Consider the following 12,724-nt stretch of genomic DNA (forward strand, 5'->3'; position numbering starts at 1 on the left):
ATGTTCCTTTTCACTTCTGAGAGCTGTAGAGACTGAAAAAAAGGGCTGAACCCACCACAGAAGACTCAACGCTGAAATAAAGAGCTAAATCGAAAACGAAGAAATCAACAAATACCCTTCAAAGGTAAAGCTCAGCTTGGAAGAAAAAATATACAAGCAAAACACCAAAATCTAAACAGTTAGACATTTAGAGCAAGTGTTCTGATTCTTGTGTCTCTTGGAACAAAAACTAGCAAAATTCAGAGAATTCTCTGGCAAAAGCTCTAGGAATTTGACCTTTATATCAATGCACTGTAGAAATCATACAAAATTCCTGAAAAAAATAGTGTCTAATTTTTATCCTATAACTATTTTTGAAGGGAGTAAAACCAATCTATAAGTGGGGGAAAAAAATACTCATCTCTATGGATTCAAAGTGCTACCCAAGAATTTTGTTATCCTACTTCTTCTGAAAACTTTTCAGCTAGGTATCTATGTTGTAAAAACTTACTTCTAATAACAATATTTTTAAAGTCTGTTGCAACAGTTGCACTCGTAACCCATCACACCTGCATGCACACACTTATAACAACGAGACTGGCACTTTGAAAGTTGTATTGTGCATAGATGAAGAAAATAATGCATGTAAATAGGCTTAAAAATGCCATCTCAAAACTTGGGAGGTTTTTTTTTACTGCTCTGGTTTTCTCTCACATAAAAACCGGGAGTGATGCTGTGATGGACTGTAGCTACACTGCTGTAAAAGTAGCATGAAACTCAGTTGGCATGTCTACACGTGCACCTGACTGTGCAGTTGTTCCTACACAGTCATTTAGTACTTGCTCTAGCTGGTACTGTGCAGTCCCAGCACCACACAGGTCTATTCCAACCCTACTGTGCAGTAGCAGCAGCATCACCGTTTGTGCCCACTGATGCTACAGCGACATTGCATCTCATGTAGATGCGCCCAATGTCTCTTAGCCCAAAGGCCAGAGACACCATGACCTTAGGTTCCCTCAACTCCATACACTAGAATTATGTAGTAAGAGAGATTTTAGGAGCTGCATCTATAGGCCATAGTGGACCAACTGTTGTAAGAAAATATCATGTAACAAAATGTATGTGGCTCAATTTATAAACCAAGCATCCCCAGTCCTTAGATGCCTGCCTACTGCCATTCAATAATACAGTTATCAAAGTAAATGCATTTGTTGAACTGTGTTGCTGCATTAATTAAAAAGCTTTCAGATCATGCTTTTAAATAAAAGATTTTAAAAGTAATTGTTCTGAAACAAATAATGCCTATACACATTTTAAAATCACCAGTTTCATACATTAGGGTCCTTATAATTGAACTGCTTTTTATAAGCTAGCAGTGATATCTTTCAGCTGAAATCCATAAGTGCAAGTTCTCATTCTCAGCTACAAGCTCCCTGCTGGCTTTAAATGGCTTCTTTGACCCTGGCTCCATGGAGACTGAGCTTGGATAGGTACAAATAAGTTCTAAAGATTTTTTTTTTTTTTATGACAATCTTTTTTTTTAAACTTCTATTTTTCATTAATACGAGGTCTTTTTAGTCGTGGAAATTGACCTATAGTAGCTGAAATTGACTCGTAGATGGTAGCAGTGGATTTCTACTTCTGTTTCTATGGAAATAGAAGTTATATTGAAGATTGAAAATGGTTTTTATTAAAGCTCTCTTACCTATCTGTCCTTTTCTCCTGAATCCTGGTTGAAAAGGCTGCTGATAGCATCAGCCAGGTACTGACTTTTAGATTTCTTCTGTCAAGTAGGAGATGAGAGCTAAAAGATAGACAAAAAACAAGCAAAAAATAAAAAATAAAAATGAGGCTACTGGCTCCGGAAGTATGATTTGCCACTGTGTACTTATTTACAGCAGTGTGGGTTTGCAGAAGATTACTGATAGTAGAATTAGACCAATTAAATAATGTGATTAAAGTGACATTTGATTCAAAGGGTAGTTCCACACATATAGCCAGGGTGTGATGGCAGTGGTTAAAGGTATCTCACTGTGGCTTCAGAAATATTAATTTGAGACCTGTTCTGCATTCATTTGAAAGGTCATTCCTACTCAGCCCAATGCAATGTACCTGATTTGTTATCCTGCTCTCCCTAGTCTATGATGCTGATGACATCACTCTAATGCAGGGGTGGGCAAATTGCAGCCCAGGGGCCGGATGTAGCCCACCAGACCATTCTATCCAGGCCCTGGGGCCCCTAAAAAATTTGGAAATTTAATATTAATCTGCCCTGGGCTGCCTGTCATGCAGCCCTCGATTAGCTTGCTGAAACTCAGTAAGCAGCCCAAAATAATTGCCCAGCCCTGCTCTAATGTGTGTCACTGGCTACAGAAATTAGTGTTCTTGATCAGTGGTGCCCAACCTTTTAGCAGTATGGGCTAGACTTATTTGAGTGTGGGGTTAGCCCATGGGCCAGATCTGGTCTGTGGGCCTAATCTAGTTCATGGGGTTGGTCCAGCATGAGGTTCAGACCCTGGCCCCTCACACTGGATTGGGCCCCATGTCAGACCATGCCTGTGGCCCTGACTGCATGTTGGATTAGGTCATGCCTGTGGTCTTGGCCCTGTATGCCATGTAATTTGGCTCACAGGGCTTGGAAATGTGGCAGAGGGGGAGCAGTGGCAGCATTAATTGCCACTGCTCCCCCACTGCTGAATTTCTGGACCCATAGGAAGCCCCACAAACAAGTTGATATGCTCTGTAGCCCAGTTCTGGTCCACAGGCTAGAGGTTGAGCACCACTGTACTAACTTGATGGACTGTTAGGCTTGGGCTGACTTTTGACATTACATATGTGAGAGCAAAATAAGGTATATAACTAACATGCAGACCACCCTTGTGTTCTAAAGTCCTATTTTCAACTGCTCTAGTTTCCCCTCTGTGTGAAAAGTTTACAGTCAGAACAGCCTGAGAAGTAGGAGTAAAGATAATAATCCCTACTTCTGAAAAAGCACTTAAGGGAGAACAGTAGCATAGTTAACCATTATAGGCAGAGCAGGGCAGCCACAATGCACAGGGCATCTCTGGGTATGCCAATGGCAGTGGTGCTATCAGCCTCTGTGGTGGTGGCGGCTATTTTTGTTTTTTTTTTTTTTTTTCCTTTTAAAAAAGGTACAGAAGTGGCTCCCAGGGCTACTGTGCCAGTCACCCCCCTCTCAGTTACACTACTGTTTTACAGATTTTATATTGAATACATTTATTCCAAAGTGACTTTCTGTAAGATTAAAGATGGTGAGGCATCCCATACTATCCATAGGAATGCTGGCAATCCTGTGGAAAAAAGAAGAGAACTGAATGTGAGAAGAATATTTAGCAAGCAAAGAAACAGATATAGAAATTACTCTAAAAAGAGATCAACAATCTCTTTTTTAGTGTAATCTAGTGTAAAAGCAACAGTATTATGATAGTTATTTTATCTTTTACCTGAAGCTGATGTCCTGAGCTCTTTCTAAAAAACTGTTTCGCATACATGCACAAGTGCTTGCATGTAGAGATAATTAGTAAGTTTTAACTTGGTGCAAATTCTGCATGAGAAGTGTCAAGATTATCTTCATGAAAAAAACTCTTTATACTTATTTAGTTTCCACATCATAATTTTGGAACCACTTTTTAATTATGTTTGTGAATCCAATTGTTCTATAACTACTTGTAATTGGAACCTGCAATCCACACCTGTATGGCAGGAGGCATGACTGTGGGATCATACATTAGATCCCATTGTGCCTGGGTTCCCACTGCATGGGCAGGAAGTAGGCTCCCGCAACTCTCCTTTGGGTCCAGCTGGGACCAAAAGTCCTGTCAGCTCTCTGATCCGGCTCTGTGTGTGGTGAAGCTGGGACTAAGAGTCCCATCAGCTGCAGGACTCTCACCCTGGCAGCCATGGGGCACAGCTGCAATCTCCCAGCTCTGGGAGCATCCCAGGGTTAGAAGACTGCAATGTCTGGGAGATTGCAGCAGCTGTAATCTCCCAGCTCTGGGGTGCCTTGTGCTCCCCAGAGGCTGTCAGATCACAGCACTTGAGGCTTCCTAGTCACAGACTATCTACATGTACAAATTAAAGCTAGATAGAAACCAGCTATAAAGGTGTTATATATTTTCCAGCGGTATCTTTATAGCTTGTTGGACCTTTTTAAGGTGCCACAGTTAATTTGCACATGCCGCCAAGTCTAAATTTATTGCACAGTTAACAAGGTAATTGTGTAATAGATATAATGTGTAGAGGGGGCCTTAGAGATGAATCCTGTAAACATTTATTGCCAGACATATGCTGACTTCTCCCTTCTGAGTCCATTGGGCTATGCATAATGAGCACATCACTGGGCATCTTATATTTTTAAAAGGATGCTGTTATTGTCTTTAACATTTATTTTCAATGCCATATATAAGTTGTGTTCAGTGTAGCTCAAGAGATGGATGGACCTTTGAGACCTCTGGAATCTGGCACTCATCAGGGACTGATCTAGATCCTGGTGTAAATTAAAACAGGTTATGGCCCTCTCTGCCTGTTCAGTGAATAGCTAAAGTGCAGAGGTATTTTGGCCATGACTCTTGCCAGGGTTTGGGAATAGAGATGACATAAAACCATGATAGTATCTCTACATCACTCAGGGATACATTTTGTGAAAGTGAAAGTGAAATTGTGAGGTAGTTGATGACATTAGCTTTCTAGCTGCTGTATTATTGGATAACTAATCCTCTTATTGGAAGCAATTACTGAAGTCCCTCATTGCATATTCATACATACAGGCAAAATGAGGTAATATTTGAAAAATATTGTTTTCTCTCAGTACATCTATGGATAGACCATATTAAAAAATCTTAACTGTCCCTGTGTTTAATCACCCACACCCCAGAATATTTTATGGATATCATCTAATATATATATATATAATTTCTATTCCACTTTCTAAAAAATATCGAGGAAGAACAAAACAAATGTCATGTTTAAATGGAGAAGCTTGGCAGGTTAAAAACAGCCAAACAGTTTTTATTAAGTGTTCTGTAATAGCAGATGGAGGTATTGTGTTGGCATGTACTGTATTACATGCAAATATTTTCACGTCATTTGTGGTGGATCTATAATGATTTGCTCTTGGACACATGCACCAGTGTGTAAATGACTTGTGTGACAATCTCATGCACACTGTGTGTAGCCAACGTTTTTAAGGGAGCATATTAAAACAACCTACACTGCACAGCTTTGTTACAGTTCCTACATTGATGGCTCTGCATTGTGTATGACCCATGAACCCTACATAGACAGACAACATTCTTTGGATAGATGTGATATCTTTTATTAGAGCAACAAAAAACAGACCCCAACAGACTCTCCCTTATGCCTGAAGAAGGGTGTTTATGCCCCAAAGTTTGCAAAGAACAATTTTTCCAACTATTTAGCTGATCTAATAAAAGATTAAATCCATCTATCCAAAGAACCTTGTCTGCCTATGTCCTTAGACCAACATGACTACAACCAACAACCCTAAAGCATGAATCCTACATGTGGTTTGTATCACTGAAGTCCTGCCCTTCATGCCTTTTTCATTGCATGCTTTGTCCACTTGCTCTGTTGATCAAGTCATGACATATTTCACTGAACACAGGAAGCTGACTAATGCTTAGACCTGGTCTGAGCAATTATTTTATATTGCCTTTCAAGATGGCCTCATACTTCTCCTCTGAACATGTCTGCTTTCTGTCTAAACATTTTCTTCAGAGAGGGATGTGGATTTCTAGATCTACAGGAAGTAAAGTTGGTTGGGAAGTGGACTCTTTCTCATAGTAACTTCTTGTTTCTTGGCAAAATAAAATAAAATATAAAAAAAGTTGAGAATTTTGATTCAGAAATGGTGTTATGATGTGTTCCGCAAGCCTGGTGCTTCATGTTCATTCTTTTTTATGGCCAGAGTCGTGAGCCAGACTACACTTCCTATGAGACATCCTGCATTCCCTGCTTGCTCAACTGCTGTGATACCTCACAAGAGTCCCTGGCCCTGGCTCACCTTCATGTTCAGCCCCCAGAGGAAGAGAACAAAGGTGCAAGACATCCAAACTACAGTTCCTGGGAGGTAACACAGTGGCATTCTAAATCAATTATTTTCCCTTTCATATGAGAACAGAAAATGTTTTCAGTTTTTCAGGTTTGTTGCAATTTTCTATGGAAATAGCATACTGTTTGACACACACAATCAGTTAATCCAAATCCCACTTTTCTGTTGAAATTAAAAATGTTGTTGAGAAGTGTTCATCCATTTCTACCTGACAGTCTGACACCATACCAATACCAGTCTGGGTGGAGAGCCTGTGCCACTTTTATAGTTTGCCACTTATACTCACAGAAGGAGTGGTTTTAAAGTCTATCTTTTCAAAATATAGTAATCTATTCTTGTAGGTGTGTGTAGGCATTTTGGTGGATGCAGAATCACTTCTGTGTACTTATGCTTAAATGATCCATTACAAAATCCATTTGTATATCATAAACAGATGGATTTCATATGTGTGTTGTCAGATAAGCACATTTACAAACAAAAACCAGATCCAGGCTTTTTTAAAAATTGAACTATAGTTCAACTATCTTACTAGCTTGCTTACATAATTCTGATGCCATTGGTGCAAATATGGCTACCTCTGGTTCTTGATTTGTAAGAGAGAATTGGGTCCTGTTGTGTTGTTATAGGTTCTTCTGTATCCCATTAAGCTGCAGAGGTTATGAACAATTTGTTTTTCATGGATCCAGTACACTTTGGTGAACCTTCATGCTACATAAACCAAGACAAGTAGGGGTTTTGGTCTGTTTGGTTTTTAACTGAAGTGTACTGTCAGCAGGTAATTACATGCCTCTTAAAATAACTTTGCAAATATAGGTAAATATGTATTTAATATTAGGACAATGGTTTTTATAAATCACTTTATAGTGTCTTTAATTTTGATTTTTTTCATTTAAAATAACTTTGTATCCAAACCAAAAATGTACGTTATTTATGTTTCGGACTAAACATATTGACTACTTGATACACATTTTTTCGGTCTGTTTATTGCACAAAATAGATTTCTACTAGAAGGTCAGGTCTGATGGAAAAGATCTGGGGTCACATTCTCAGTTTGGTGTAAATTAGCAAAAGTCTGTTGGTTTCTAAAGAGTGTATTTAATATATGTCATATTCACATTGAAAATTTGCATTTGTAATCCCTCACAGTACCTGATAAAGTAGTATACTCTGGATACTCTACTGGATAAAGATGCGCAAAAAACTGTTAATTAGATATGCATTAATTGTCATTGTTGAAAGACTTATATTAACTTTCCCTTACCTTCTAAGGGTGGAAAAGGCATAACATTTTTAGCTTATTTATTACAAGGCACAGCCAGCTGTTCCTGGAATAGTACCACTGGGATAAGTAGCATACGATGAAGAAATTCCCTTTTGCCTGACTTGTTTTATTTAGTGTTTGTATTTCAATGAAGAATACTGTTTCAGTAATGAGCCTCTTATCTGTCCAAGCACATCGCATTTAATGTCTTCTGTGTATAATGTGAAAATGTATGCATGGAACAGATCACTTTCACTTTTAACTAAATGAATTATTTACATTTGGATCTGCTTCACAGCTCTTGGCCCTTCCTAGCAACTCAATTCTTTGTGACTTATCTGTTCATTTACTAGCTGTATAACACTGGTGATGTTAACAGAGGTGAAGTAAAGTTCATAGAAGGTATTAATTTTCAAATAAACAGACAGCTTAGCATGTTCTCTGCCAGTCAATTCACATTACAAAGGGAGACTTGTCATGGCACACTTAGTTTTCTAAATAGAAGTTGACTTTATAATCAGAACTATCTAACTATTGTAGCAGTGTCCTACAATTAATGGGCACATAACCTCTTTTTATAACAAACAATGTTTTCCATCAGTTTCTTAGGTCATCTATTTAAAATTGCATTGGGCTGCTATTTGGTGCAGTAGACAGGCTGTCAGATGGTCTCAGTAAAAATACACATAATTAAAAACAATTGTAAATCAAACATGCAGACTGGGGTTTAATATAGCTTTACTTTGGCTTCCTTTCAGGTCTATTGTGAGGCTCAAATTTACACTGTAGTGCAATCATTTTTTCCAGTTTTAGATTAGTTTTTGGCTCACAAAAATTACCATCAGGAAACTAAGTTTCAGAGAGTTTTGTTTTTACATGTGGCTCAATGCACTTCTTGTTTTATGAAAATGTCAGGCCTATGATTGGAGCGGGGTGGGAAGACAGTGCAAGAAGATTCTCTCATTAGGGCCTGTGGACAAGGACCTGGCCTAATTGCTGTATGTTGTGGTCACAGTTTGTCTAGCTGTTATTTGTCAACCCTATCAAACTGTTATATGTCAACCCTATCAGTATAATGTTATGTCAGGATGGATGTGTAATAACTGGATAGAACTGCTTCTCTTTTCTGAAAGGCAAAAAATGTTATTCTCATCCCTTTTGTCTGAGATATATTTGGGAAAACATGGGCTTCCTTGAATTAACTACTACTTCCTCTTTGAACTGAAGTACTTTAGGGCTGGTTTTCCTCTGTATAGTCACTTACACACACGTAAAAGGGATGTAAAAGACTCTCTGCTCAGTAGTTTGTAAGGCAATAGAGGATTAGCCCCTTATTTTTATCCACACAGATTTTTGAGGAAAACATAGAAAAGCCAATGCATAGCTAACATGGGGGGTAGAGGGATGGGGAGGGGAACTATTCAGTGTCCCAAGGTGAACCACAGGGAACAAAAGGGAGATGTTCATCTCTAATTGACAGGAGTTGTAATTTGGGGAGATGGACAGGGGAGGGAAGTTTGCAAACCTTTATGTTCTCATGTCCCTCTTGGGAAGAGCCTTCCTCATGCTCTTGTCCCTAGGTCTTCATTCTGGCATGCTAACAAAGCTCCTGTAGAATCCTTATATTTAAAGATGTTAGATTGGGATGATCTAAGTATATTCCTCCCTTAATGCAGGGGGTGGCCTAGATCTCTTGAAAACCCTATAAGGCCTATATGCCTATCATTTCATGATTGCAGGCTGCTACTCAGTAGCTCTACACTGCTTTGATGAATGGAGAAGCAATTGAGGTGGGTTAATTATGTATTTGGGGTAAAAATTGAAGTCCCAGCTACATTCAGAAATCCACTGAGTTGTAAGTGAAAGACTGTTCCTGCAGGCTTCAGTTCCATGCTAGGCTAGAAAGTAGCTCCATGAATTTCCAGGGAATTACATGCATTGTAGCTTTTTCCCTTCCTTTCTTCACTCCTCTGCTTCCCCCTCCCCTGCTCCAAATATGCAGTCTTCTGCTTTCTGCAGACAGTGTGACAGGAGGGGGATCACTTGACCACAACTTGGCTGACATCGCCTGACTGTAAATTCAGGGTTTTTTCCTTGTCTTTTTTACTGTGAGCTAAATCAGAATCCTAGTATGTTGTTGTTTAAGCTGCTCTTGATCCCACCTATGTTAGTGAGGTATTTCTCCCAACCTCTATGCAATATTGAAGTGTGTGCGTCTCCCAAGAGAAGATAGCTATTTAGAAAGGAGCAAGAGGTCAATACATATCATTGTTAGGACATTGAAATCACTGGCACCATGACAAATTACTCCAAAAAAAAAAATCTTAATTCCTAATTGTTAGATTTCTTTATGTAGTGATTGGTTACAAATCAGGTGAAGCCATAGCAGTCTTGTTCTTGGAAGGCAAAGACAGTGTTTATTTATCTTTCCATGGCATGGCTCCAGCAAGGCAGCTTCTAAGAACTGTGAGGTCTTGGTGGCCTTTGAACAAGCATAGTCTTTCCATGTACTGCCAAGTGTCAGATTCTTTATGCAACACTTCTGAAATTATAGAAGCCCTAGTCAAAGGGGCACCCATCCCCATTTCTCAAGCTGTTTGAATCACTGAGGCATCCAAAAGGACTTCAGGAAGCTGTTTCTTAGAGCAGGATCTTCTGAGACAAACTGATAATATTCTGTGTAATAGGACATATATGGATATATACTCTTTTGCAAACAGCCAATATAGTACTTTAGCTAATGCCATTTGAATGTGAAGGTGGGCATAAGAAGCAACCTGAAGAAAGTATGGTGGCAACAGCAAGGCCCTCTTGAAGAGCTGAAATGAAATGGTCAACAATGAAAGCTATTAAGATGCAGTGTGAAGTATATGGAAAAAAATAATTGTAAAGTGAATGCACAAAAAAAATAAATGCATGGAAAGGATGTTGCAGCCTGATCAATTTATTGGTTAAATATATAAAGAAAGGTAATCTACGTTATTCTTACTGAGTAGAATTCTGTTCTTAAAACTGCTCTTCTGGGGGTTGTTAAATTAAGTGAGAGATTAATGATACTAGTATTGAAGTACAGGTTTCTCTTGCTGTATGCTGTACTTGCATTCCTGGGAAATGGCGCGTAACTCGAATCCACATAAAGGGAACCCACTTTACAATGTAACAAATAGGAATATGTTCCAAGACCTCAACTATACTGACCCCCCCAGACTCATTTCTACCACTTTTCCAAACAATTTTGGTATTCATCAACAGCAGACATTACACACAAGCACAGGGCACTATCATAATGGGGATGGCAACTACAGAAACGTGTCACAGACAACGAGCGAGGGGCACAGATCCACACAGAAGACTATACACAGTTGTGTCACTCCCACAATGCACTGCACAAAGCAGCTGATGGAGGGCTTCCACCACACGGATTATATAAGAGTGAATTTACCTCGCATATAACACATTTTTGGTATAAAAGCAAATTCACACACAAAGAACCTTCATAAAGCAAAGGAAACCTGTATGTATGTCAACTGGAATGGAAAAAGCACTAACAGCATAGGAGACTTTTTGCTTAGATTTTCACCATGACTCAAAATGATTATTTCTGTACACAAAAAAAACTAGATTTGAATTTCAGCTGCAGGCTGCAAAATGAATAAATATGATCCCAGGTGAGAGAACGCCATAGATTTTATTTCTGCATCACTTTCCTGATGGGCCTCAGGAGGGCTGCTCCTAAGTTTGCTCCACCCATCCATTCAAACCTGGGTAGTCTCTCCACTGCATTTCCTAGAGGGGTCCTCATACTACAACTGCTTTGTCTTTAGTGTTCTTGAGAATGATTGTTGGCTGTGCCTGCAGAGTGGCTTTTCCATTGCTTTTTCAGGTTTGGTGCATGTAAGTGGGTAGAGGTGGGAAGGGCATGCTCAAGAGTACTGAAGACCTGGTGTAAACCTGCCCAATAAACAGTAGCATAATTAAGGAGGAATGAGTGGGACACTTATCCCAAGCGCTGACGTGGATGGGAAGAGTTCACCAAAATAGCAGCTGCCATTGCGGGCCAAGTGGCTGCTGCTGCCTCACACCCCTGTGCAGCCTAGGGAGGAAAACTACCTCTGCCAATAAATGCTTAAATCAGCTTTAGTCTCTGATTGCCAACAAACACTAAAAAACTTTCTTTATCTAAACTATTGACACAGCTTGGAAATGAGTTAGAGACACTTTCATAAATCAAGATGGGTTTAATGTATACAATTGATACTAGTTACATAGCAAATTGGCTAGTGCTGCTGGAGTAAAATTTTCATCGGAATTGTCCTGGAACAAGTTATCCATTGCATTAGATATAACATTGCTTATAAACAACAGCAGGAACTTGATGTTTGCTGTAGAAATTCATTTATGATAATCAATACTAACACAATGGTTTCCAGTAATACATCACCTCAGCAATTATACAAATTTTCAAACTAGAAGTATGGCTGGCAGCTTTATTCCTACAATGGAGCCTGGTCCATTGACAAAGGGATTGATCATCCATATTGACAACCCTATAAGGCCTATGTTACCGTATACAAATCATTCCTTTAAGATAGGTTCTTTTCTTTCATCATCTGGGCTTATGAAGACCCAAGGAAGGACCTTGCTAGAGTGAAGGATTTGAAAGCAGAGCTTAGACCATCTAGGAAAAAAAGAATCAATAGAATGAGTGTTAACAGTGTTAGCAGATTGCATTTTGCTATTATGCTATGAAACCACCTGTCCACTTTCTTCTACTTGAGATTACTTCCCTGTCAATAAGGTAAAAGTTGACCACGTTAAAATTGTTCTGTTGTGCAAATGAAGAAAGGAATCTCGTCCTTTTTCCTTATTTGAAATCTTAATGTGTTTAACTTGGAGTTGAGATTTCTGTACTCTGCCATTTGTTTGTGGAAATGCTGGCAATTAATTCAGCTTTCTGAAAGCAGAGAAACTATGCACATAATATGGAATTATGCATGCAAACAAAAGCATAGCATTGTTGAATAAAACCTATTCTTGCAACAGATTTTTCCTTAGTAACAAAAGAAATGTGAAAACAAAAGTTATAGGGTCATGTGACTTGTTTCATAAGACATTTTAAGTACACTTCCAGAGGTACCCTAATCAAAATGAGTACCTGACTTCTGTATAAAAGGAAACATCAGGGGATGAGCCCGAGCCAAAATGTTTGATCCCATATTTGAATGAACTTCACCACTCCTTTCTTCTCCTTTCCTCTCTTCCTTTAAGGATTCAAATTTACCATGCTAAAACTGAAATTTGACATTTCCTAACTTTTGAATGTTTGGGTTTTTGCAACCTTCTTAATTTCTTAACTGTAACTTTGTGCATGTGTAGGTATCAAGTCTTAATAG

General features: G+C 38.9%; 1 long non-coding RNA gene across 1 annotated transcript in view; it reads left to right on the forward strand.

The window, feature by feature from the left end:
* LOC102382625 overlaps positions 1–12,724 on the forward strand; it is a 60,522-nt gene that overhangs the window by 2,411 nt on the left and 45,387 nt on the right. The window contains exon 2 of the long non-coding RNA XR_323569.2: positions 5,927–6,088. This is a non-coding gene — a long non-coding RNA (uncharacterized LOC102382625). The remainder of the gene's footprint in view (positions 1–5,926; positions 6,089–12,724) is intronic.

This window comes from Alligator sinensis, unplaced genomic scaffold (genome assembly GCF_000455745.1).
Source record: "Alligator sinensis unplaced genomic scaffold, ASM45574v1 scaffold159_2, whole genome shotgun sequence".
Lineage (NCBI taxonomy): Eukaryota > Metazoa > Chordata > Crocodylia > Alligatoridae > Alligator > Alligator sinensis.